Source organism: Tupaia chinensis, unplaced genomic scaffold (genome assembly GCF_000334495.1).
Source record: "Tupaia chinensis unplaced genomic scaffold, TupChi_1.0 Scaffold000451_2, whole genome shotgun sequence".
Lineage (NCBI taxonomy): Eukaryota > Metazoa > Chordata > Mammalia > Scandentia > Tupaiidae > Tupaia > Tupaia belangeri.
Window position 1 is genome coordinate 2764729 of NW_006159958.1, and position 10946 is coordinate 2775674.

Consider the following 10946-nt stretch of genomic DNA (forward strand, 5'->3'; position numbering starts at 1 on the left):
GAGACATAGAGACAGAAAGCGAGAAATCACCCCCCAGGGGGGATGGTCACGCCGCAATCCCTTCTCCTCCATTCTCCTCTCGGGATCTTGGGCACGCACGCACACGCGCCCGGTGTGAGTTTTAAGCCACCGGGTCCGGGACACGAACCGCGGTCGACTACGTGGGAGTCCAGCGACATAGCCATTACGCTAACTGCTGGTTCCCTGATGTGAGAGTATTCTGAACAGGTACCAGACGCGCCTGCTGGAAAGCCCAAATGGTATACATATACAAAGAAAATCAACTCGAAGCATGTTTGTCTATCCTTCGAGTTTTTTTTTTTTTTTTTTGGAGAGGTTTTTGCTATAGGGTGCGTGCGCTCACCAGAAAGACAGAGAGAGACAGAGAGACAGAAAGCGAGAAATCACCCCCCCAGGGGGAATGGCCATGCCACAATCCCTTCTCCTCCATTCTCCTCTCGGGATCTTGGGCACGCACGCACACGTGTGCCCAGTGTGGGTTTAAGCCACCAGATCTGGGACTCGAACCGCGGTTGACTACATGGGAGTCTAGCGACATAGCCATTATGCCAACTGCTGGTCCCTATCCATGGAGCCTTGATGCCAACCTGACCTGCAGGTACTGCAGATGTCCCTGTGAAAGCTGTCCTGAAAGCCCTGTCTCTAGCGACAGTCTATATTTCCTTTTAGCCCACTTACTCTTCAACCCGAAGACACTAACTTCTGAGCACACCAAACCCCCTAAGCTGAGGTTACTCAAAACAACTCGCTCTTTAATACGTGTTCTCTATTTTTACAAACCCTCTTGACTCTGACACACCAGTTTCTCCTGGTTCTCCTCATCTGTTAGTTCCTGCCTCCTTTGGGCTTCTTCTTCTCGGTCCACCCTTTAAAGATAAGTCGTTCTTGGAATTCGGTCTTGTCCCCATTCTAACTCTACAGTTTGCTAGATGACAAACTTAGTCACCTATTTGAATTAAGCTGCATACCCAGGTTTCACATGTATCAAAAATGTATTTCCTTCCCAGCAGGTGTTCATTAGCTGCTGTTTTCCCCACCACTCATTTGTCCATCCAAGCCAGGAAGCTCATGGCAACCTGCATTTCCTTTCTATCGTAATACTCCCTTCCTGAAAATTCTCTAGTGATTTTCTGTTGCTTATAAAACGAAATCCAGGCCAGCCAAGGAACCAGCAGTTAGCATAATGGCTATGTCGCTGGACTCCCACGTAGTCGACCGCGGTTCGCGTCCCGGACCCGGTGGCTTAAAACTCACGTCAGGCGCGTGTGTGTGCATGCCCAAGATCCCGAGAGGAGAATGGAGGAGAAGGGATTGCGGGGTGACCATCCCCCCTGGGGGGTGATTTCTCGCTTTCTGTCTCTGTGTGTCTCTCTCTATCTGGCGAGCACATGCGCCCTATAGTGAAAACCTCTCAAAAAAAAAAAATCCAGGCCAGCCAGTGTCATGGTGGTTAAGGTGTCCCACGTGTCTGATTACATGGTTCAAATCCCGAACCTGATGGCTTGAAAAATACTCTGTGCACTTGTTCATGCATGCCCAGAATTCCAAGAGGAGAAAAGACAAGGGATTGCAACATGTCCATCTCCCCCACCCCCGGAGTGTGCTTTCTCAGTTTCCCCCTCTCTGTTTTCAACAAGTGCATATGCCTTACAGCGAAAACAAACTGAGTTGCTTAGGTGAATAATCAAACTGTATTACTGGTTTACTTTAATCTATGGCATGGCTCTTTTCTCACTTAGGCCTCAATCTCAGGCATCTTTTTTGTGCTTTTTTAAAAAAAAAAAAACTATTTTAACTTTATTATTTTTATTATTTTCCAGTTTGACCAGAGAGAGAGAGAGAGGGAGAGAGAGAAAGTGAGAAAGCAAGCCACCAGGTCCGGGACTCGAACTGCGGTTGGCCATGTGGGAGTCCAGTGCCTTTAACCACCATGCCACCTGCTGGCCCCTGTTTTTTGCTTTTACTTCTCAACCATGTCTTGTTCTTTCAAGGAACATATACAGACAGTGGTTCTCAACTAGAAGTGATTTTGTCCCCTTTACAGGGTTCACTTAGCAATTTTTAGAGACTTTTTATCGTCTCTCTGGTGAGCACATGCGCCCTATAGCAAAAAAACCTCTCAAAAAAAAAAAAAAAAAGAGAGAGAGAGAGAGAGAGAGAACTCAAACCATGTCAGCCGTGTGGGAGTCCAGCACCCCAACCACCACACCACCTGCTGGCCCCCAATCTAAGTTGGTTTATTTCGCCTCTGTTGCCACATAAAGGGACAACATACAGGTTCAGTTGCAAAAAGTATGTAGCAGAAAGGGTTAAATAAAACCTCAGCTTTCTACCTGGAGGACCAGAACAGAGGAGCACAGATAAGCCAGAAACTAGCAGGGAGATTTCAGAGAAGGAACTTGGGGAAATGCTGGATTGAAGTTGTCTAGAAACTCCTAGGCTCGCCCATGAACTACACATACATAGGTCTGACCCCTGTTGGTCAGCTCAGCTTTGATCCTATCACTCCGCTGTTCAAAATCTCCAAACTTCTTCCTCAGTGTCATCATGTGTCATGCTATTTGGTATGTCCTTCCATTCATTACAATTAGCCTACTAGCCTTGTTGCCCCATAGGCTAGGGTCTGAATGTGTCTGTCCCCCCAAAAATTCAGGGTTTCAAAGCTAATCCCCAATGTGCTGGTATTAAGAGGTAGGGCCTTGGGAGGCCATGAGAGTGAGCCCTCATGAATGGGGTTAGTGCGGTTATGGAAGAAGCACAAGGGAGCTTGTTTGCCCTTTCTACCATAGGCCACAGCTAGAGGGCGCTGTGAGGAAACGGGCCCTCACCGGCACCAGATCTGCCGCGTCTTGATCTCGGGCTTTCCCGTCTTCAGAAGTATGAGAAAAACGTTTCTGGTATTTATAGCCCATCCAGCTTGTGCTATTTTATCCTAACAGTCTGTACAGATAAACTGAAAGCTGTCTGTGTGTAATTTTCCCACCTTTATGCTCCACTCGACGCATTCATTGCACAGTGCTTTGCAAATAAGCTAATTTGGTGAATTACCATACATCTGTTTCAGTCCCCTGGTCTCTTCCATCTCATCTGTCTGAGCCTGTTCGTTGTGTGGCTTACCAGAGGGATTTCTACATCCTCTGCATCAGAATTGGAAATGTATCCCTTTGCATAAAAGCATACTGACTGTTTCACCATTCTGTAGCCCCAAAGCCTTGTTCGTAGTGCCAAGAAGCCCAGCACAGAAGGCAGCTTATCCTTTATATTTTCTGGGGAGATTTTTCAACAGCCAATACTCACTTGGTCAGTTGGTCTTACATTCACTATCCATTTTTCCACTCTGTAGTCACCTTAAGCAAATGGGTATGCAGTAGCTGTTTAGATGAAATTTTCTTTTTTTTTTTTTTTGAGAGGTTTTTGCTATTGGGCGCGTGCGCTCACCAGCCAGACAGAGAGATAGAAAGCGAGAAATCACCCCCCAGGGGGGATGGCCATGCTGCAATCCCTTCTCCTCCAGTCTCCTCTCGGGATCTTGGGCAGGTATGCACACGTGCCCGGCGTTGAGTTTTAAGCCACGGAGTCTGGGACGTGAACCACGGTCGACTACATGGGAGTCCAGCGACATAGCCATTACGCTAACTGCTGGTCCCTGGAATTTTATTTTCTATTCCCTTTCTCTGAGTCTTTTTTTTTTCTTTTAAGAATTATTTATCTGATTTCATTTATTTATTAATTTGACGAGAGAGAGAGCAAGCCACCAGGCCCAGGACTCAAACCACAGTTGGCCATGTAGGAGTCCAACACCTTAACCACCAAGCCACCTGCTGGCCCCTGCCTCCTTTTTCTTACCTTCACTTTTACTTTCACTAGGGGAGAAAATTGACTTTGCAGGTGGGCAGAGTAACTGACTTTGTAACTGACTTGGTCACCCATTGTAGAAAAAACAATCTTCCTCTTAAGTAATCGGCTTAAGTTCTTGAAACCGATTCCATCCCATTCACTTCACAATGAAACTTGTTCATTTTTTGTGGCAGGTTTCTAAAGACTCAAAGAAACCACCAACACTCTTCCAGATGTGGTTGATCTACACAAAGATTTCTAAGTAGTGGCACTATTGGATTTTGGGGCCAGGTGAGTCTTTTTTGTGGGCCACCATTCTGTGTATCGCAGTGTATTTAGCAGTGTCTCTGGCCTCCACACACTAGAACAGATGCCAGTAGCAACCTATTTTCTTTCCTTCCTTCCTTTTTTTTTTTTTTTTTTTTTTGAGGTTTTTGTCTTAGGGCGCTATAGGGCACATGTGCTCGCCAGACAAACAGAGATGGAGAGACAGAAAGCGAGAAATCACCCCCCAGTGGGGATGGCCACGCCACAATCCCTTCTCCTCCAAGAAAGTGTGGAAAGTGCACGAGAAAGTCAATGAGGGGGTGGGGTTTGAACTAGCATTACTGGTTGGTTGTCTGATTCCAGAACCATTTTCGGTCCATCACCTACGATTGTGATAACTGTGCCTTCACAAGGGTAACTTGCCTAAGGGTCCAATGAGGAATTGAAATCTCGCCCTCGTTCTGTTTGCCACATCATGTATCCTTGAGAGTTTATTTGTTCAGAGGGGCCGCTCTTTCCTAGTAAACACTGAGGTGCCACATGGACTCTTCTGGCCATTCTCAGCTCCTTGCTCCGTTGCTGTCTTTGATGATAGAGAAAATAGAAAAGCTCGATAGTCACTGTTCCAGCCTCTATCTCAAAGTCAGCACCCACTGCTACTTGTCTCCTAGTATTCATTCTCTTCTGCTTTCATTGAAATGTCTAAATTTTCCAGTTGCCTCTAGAGGTAGGTTTAGCCATGTGATCATCTTCTAGCCATTGTCATGAAATGGATGTGCAACTCTTTGTCCATGAACTTAAGTGCATTCCCAGTGCCACCGTTAGACCTAGGAGTCTTGCGCCGCCCTCCGCCTTCCCCCCTCCCCCCAGAACATGCACATCAGGGGTCCTGCATTCTGGAATTTCTCTTTATTTTTTAAGTTGTTGACTGGGAGTTGCTGGGCCCAGTACGTTGAATGAGATGCTCCAATAATTGACTAGGACCTATGTGGGCCCTGGACCATACTCCTTCTGTTTAGGCTACTCTGTGACGTTTCTCCAGTGTAAGGAGTTTGACCAGGCATTGTGGTTTAGGTAATGGTTTGCTACCCAAAGGTTTATGTTTTGGAATTTGGTCTAAGTAGGTGGTGATTGGATCATGTTATCGGATCATGGAGGCATTGGCCTCATGAATCAATTAATGCTATTTTGTGAAAAGTTGAGTGAGTTCTAGTTCTTGGTTATTAGTTCTTACAATGGTGGAGTGTTATAAGAGAGCTGCCTGTAGCACGCTCTCTCTTTCTCTCTCCATGTGACTGTGACTGCCGATCTCTCTGCTTCTGTTGGCTCTGTTGTAGGCTGGCCTGTCAGTCCTATGCCTTTGACCCTCAAGCCACCAGAATCATGAGTCAACTAAACCTCCATTTCTTTATATATCACCCAGTCTTAGGTATTTCTTTAGCAATGCAGTAATGGTCTAAAACATCAAGCCACCTGAGGAACTGCAGAAGACATATGTGTACAGTTTTCTCAGGGCCCTGTGGTTGGACCTCATTTCCAGTAGGGTAGCCAGCATGATGTTTTTTTCATAGGAATACATAAAACTGAGATACAGAGTGACACTAAAAATGATTTTCAGTGACTCTCCCTTATATCAGACACAGAATGTATTCAGGCATCTGGGTTACCAGAGGCCCAATGCCAACTCTTGGGTTTGAGCTGGGTATGTGTGCCCTTTCTTCAGCCCTGCTCATTTGTGTTTACTGCAATGTTGCCTGTGGTCTACAATGCTCAGAACAACAGCAGTGGTAGTGAATATCATTTATCGTTTGTACCCCTCACTGCTGGCACCCAGGGTGACCACTTGGCCCCCTCCACAGGCTCTGGTAACATGTCAGGGAATTCTCTGGAGTGGTCACACTGAGTCTTCTGAGGGCTTTCAACATACTTCTGCTTGCTGCAGTGGCATCATACTGTCCTGAGGGGTGGGTGGTGGTGGTGGATGTTTCTTAGGTGAACTGAACTGCCCTTGTCACTCTGTCCATGAGCCCACTGCTTAGTCTGTCTACTGGTAGTAGTATGTGGAAGGGAGAGACATAACCAGCATTGAAAGATGTCACATTCCAGAAATGTGGGTACAGCCATTTAAGAGAAGTCATAATTATATGTATGATTTGTTAATTATGTTATAACGTTCCAAAGGATAAGTTTAACATGCCCAGAAAAGTATCACCATTCGCATTTTCCTTCATTTTCTGGGTAAGGCTTTTATTCGCAATCATTGTAACCTTACCCCGTATTCATGGTTGGCAGCTGATGCAATGGAGGATGTGATTTCATGAGTAACGATGCAGCCAGCATTAAATACATGGTATTAGGGAGCCGAAGATACAAGAAGCTCTAGATATGGGTGTGGGAGGCTGCGCACCAGCGAGTCTGCCGAGGTTTCTCAGAGAGCAAACAATTACCATGATTGGTTCCGTTCCAAAAACCTGACCTTCGAAACCTTGCTCTGATTGGCCACTAGAATCCCTCAAATTTGCATATCTGGCACCTCATGATTGGTCCAAAAGCAACCAATCATAACCCACCGTTTACAACCAATCAGGGCCCACCGTTTACAACCAATCACGGCCCACCGTTTACAACCCACCAGAGTGTATATAACCACGATGCCTGGCCCACAGTAGCCAGATGACGACGATGACCAGGAAGATGATGACTGAAGAGCCTGAAGAGCTGAAACACCGCGCAGTCTCCAGACGACCCTGAAGATCCTGAAGAGCTGACACTGCATCATCTCCAGACGACTTGGGAGACCCTGAAGAGCTGTAACACTACATCGTCTCCGGACGACCCTTAAGAGCTGTGACACCGCGTCGTCTCCATGCTGCTCACAGTAGACGACGCGACCCTTAAGAGCTGTGACACTGCGTCGTCTCTGTGCTGTACCGTGCTGCCCACAATAAACAGACGACACTGTCGTCTCCGTGCTGTAACACTACGCCGCTTGTCCCGGCTCTCACTCCTTCACTCAGGAAACCTGTTCGGCTGTCCCCCTGGGTTGGGACATATGGGGGCAACTTTGAAGATTTCAGGGCTGATTAAGGAAAAGATAGGACCACGAAATGGCAATATTGCACAATAACTTTTTTTAGGAATTATTTATTTAATTTTATTTATTATTATTTTTAAAAATTTCCATAAGGCATGTGTACTTACCAGAGAGAGAAAGAGAGAGAGGGGAATTGAGAAAACAAGCTGTCAGGTCTGGGACTCGCACCATGGTTGGCCATGTGGTAGTCCAGCGCCTTCACCACCATGCCACCTGCTGGCTTGCACAACAACTTTTTAGTGGGGAGCATTTGCACAAGATTTACAGAGGAAGTTCCTTATGGAAGGAGTCTTTCCAGAGACTGTGAGGCTGCCACTCACAAGGCAAAGTGGGCAAAGAAACTCTCGCAAGAGAAAGAAATTGGAGAGAAGGCTTATGTGTCTAGGCCATGTTGTGCAGAAGCTAGTTGGGATTCTCTGGGTCAGAGAACTCTGCAGACCTGCAGCAGGGTTTGTCTTATCTATAGCTAGCAGGTGTTAGGCATAGCTGCATGGATTATACACAGCAGGGGAGCTCTAAATTGCTAAAAGTAAGCTCATTTGGGTTATACATATATTTTAAAAAGAATTATATTATTTAACTTTATTTATTTATTTATATTTGACGAGAGAGGGACAGAGTGAAAGACAGAGGAAAGTGAGAAAGCAAGCTGCTGGATCCAAGACTCAAATTGCAGCCACATGGGAGTCCAATGCCCTCAAACCGCCATGTCACCTCCCGCCCCCAGGTTATATATATATATATATTTTTTTTTTAAGGTTTTTTTTTCTTTTGCTGAAGGGCATGTGCCCTAGCCAGAGAGAGGCTATAGGGCGCATGCGCTCGTCAGACAGAGAGGGACAGAGGGACAGAAAACGAGAAATCATCCCCTAGAGAGGATGGCCACACCACAGTCCTTTCTTCTCCAGTCTCTTCTCCGGATCTTAGGTATGTATATATGCACGCATGCACATGTGCCTGGCATAATTTTGAAGCCACTGGGTCTGAGGCTCAAACCACAAAGGTGGCTATGAGGGGTCCAATGCTTTAACCTTCACACAACCTGCTGGTCCCACTTCAGTTATATTTAAAGTAATTGAATGTGTAAGAATTTGTCAAGTGTAGGGACCAGCAGTTAGCATAATGGCTATGTTGCTGGACTCCCACATAGTCAACTGCACCTCGCGTCCCGGACCCAGAGGCTTAAAACTCACACTGGGTGCGTGTGCATGTGTGCCCAAGATCTCAAGAGGAGAATGGAGGGGAAGGGATTGCGGCGTGGCCATCCCCTCTGGGGGGTGATTTCTCGCTTTCTGTCTCTGTGTTTTTCTCTGTCTGTCTGGCGAGCGCACGCGCCCTATAGCAAAAACCTCTTAAAAAAAAAAAAAGGGGGACCAGCAGGTGGCGTGGTGGTTAAGGTGCTGGACACGCCCATGTGGCCGGCCACGGTTCAAGTCCTGGATCTGGTGGTTTGCTTTCTCACTTTCCCCTCTCCCTCTCTGTCTCTCTCTGGTCAAATTAAAATGAATGAATGAATGAATGAATAAATAAATAAATAAATCTTTAAAAAAAAAAGAATTTGCCAAGTGTGTAAAAATATCCAAACACTATGTAAATATGTGTCCTTTGAGCTTGATAGATGAAACTTCTCATTTTGAATATTGAAATTGCATTACATTGAAAGTTAGAGACAGTAACGCGTTGCTGAAACTAGAACGTCAGAGGCAGTCATGTAGTGCTGAAACTAAATTGCTATCTTTAAATGATTATCAGGCCTGGCAGCTGCAGTATAGTGGTTATACGAGTGCCCTGCAAGGCCGGAAGTCATAGCCAACTAGGGTTTCAGATCTCCAAGACAGCTCGAAAACCTGCCTGGCACAGGTGTGGGTGCTCAGGATCCTGAGGAGCTAGAAGGCTGGAGGAAGGCCGCGTAGCAGTTGAGGAGACCCTGTTGAGGATGCTTCTCTCTGTCTTTTGTGTGTGTGCATACACTAATTTTTTTTTTTTGGAGAGGTTTTTACTATAGGGCACATGCGCTTGTCAGAAAGACAGAGAAAGAAAGACAGAAAGCGAGGAATCACTCCCTGGGGGGATGGCCACACCACAATCCCGTCTCCTCCATTATCCTCTCAGGATCTTAGGCACGCACGCGCACACACACACTCGGCGTGAGTTTAAGCCACCAGTCCAGGACTCGAACCACGCTTGACTACATGGGAGTCCAGTGACATAGCCACTACATCAGCTGCTGGTCCCATGCATACACTATTATTAAAACATATCAACTACTGTGGCATAGGTTTTGATTTCGCCTCGGCATGCCTGCCCAACCATACAGCTGTGATGAGTCAGTTTGCTCTAAGCAGGGAGTGAGACCCTGATCCCTGATCATGGTTAAAGGTCTTTTGGAGGCTAATGAAGCCCCTTTAGAGAGCTGACCACTAAAGACTTGAGATATAATTACCTTGAAAAGAGGTGACCACGTTCCACACAACCACCAAGTGGGTACTAAGTGTTGGCCTTGGCTGTATGAGCCTGAGGGCCCATTGCTCCTTTCCTAGTCCTCTTGGCAGAGGGTGTTTCGTGGGGGAACCGTGGCTGACCGTGAGTGAGACATAGAGTGGTCAACTTTGAGCTCCACATGGGCATCATGGTGGCTGTCAGAGCAAGACATGTGAGGACACCTGGCAGGTGACGTTTGTGGCACTGGACTGTTCAGCATAAACTAGGTTAAGACAGAGATGGAGTTCAGAGCTGGGGTTTGGCCTCATGTCTTCCCCTTTCTGACCTTCCCTCGCTTATCCTTGGTGGTCTTCCAGCCTATGACAGACAGCACCACCTTTGTGGCACTCCAGAGGTCTTTAGGGTGTACAGAAAGTTCACTCAGAGACCAGCAGTTAGCGTAATGGCTATGTCAATGAACTCCCATGTAGCCGACCACGATTCGAGTCCTGGACCCGGTGGCTTAAGCTCACGCCTGGCGCGTGTGCGTGCGTGCCCAAGATCCGGAGAGGAGAATGGAGGAGACGGGATTGCGGCGTGGCCACCCCCTGGGGGGGTGATTTCTCGCTTTCTGTCTCTATGTCTCTGTCTTTCTGGTGAGCTCTCGCGCCCTATAGCAAAAACCTCTCCAAAAAAAAAAAAAAAGAAGTTCACTCAGTCTGTGCCTCCAACTTCATTGGCACTCATTTCAGTCGCCTCTGTCCTGATGGGCCACTCAGCCCTGTTCAAATCACGGACAGGGCCCTGATTCCTGCTCTACGACTTTGAGGGAGAGACCCCGAAGCAGGCGGGGGCAGGGTCTTGCGGGGTTGGACAAGTTGGGGCAGGAAACTGGCTAGGGCCCCAGGGGAGGGATAGCCTCGGCAGGCCCGGTCCCCTGGGTGCGCAGGAGCCCCGTTTTTCAGTGCTCCGCGTTCCCCCCATTCCCCCAGCCCCATGCCTTGCTCCTGCCTTAGGCTCCCACCTTCCGAGGAGGTCTGATCGTGCGTGAGCCGGTCCAGGTGGCTCGACTCGGAACCGGGCTGGGGGAACAGCCCACCGTGCCCGCCCTACCCTTGCTGCTAGCTGGTCTCCCGGAGCAGAGAACCACCAAGATGTAGACCTCCAAGATTCCTAGAAAGGACTCTGGGAGGGTCTGGGTTGGCCGGGGGCTCTGATGACGCACTTCCGGGACGCCGTCATATTTAAGGCGCCGGGGCGTGTTCTCGGGGAGCCCGCGTGTGGCGTCCGCAGCGTGTTGGTGCTG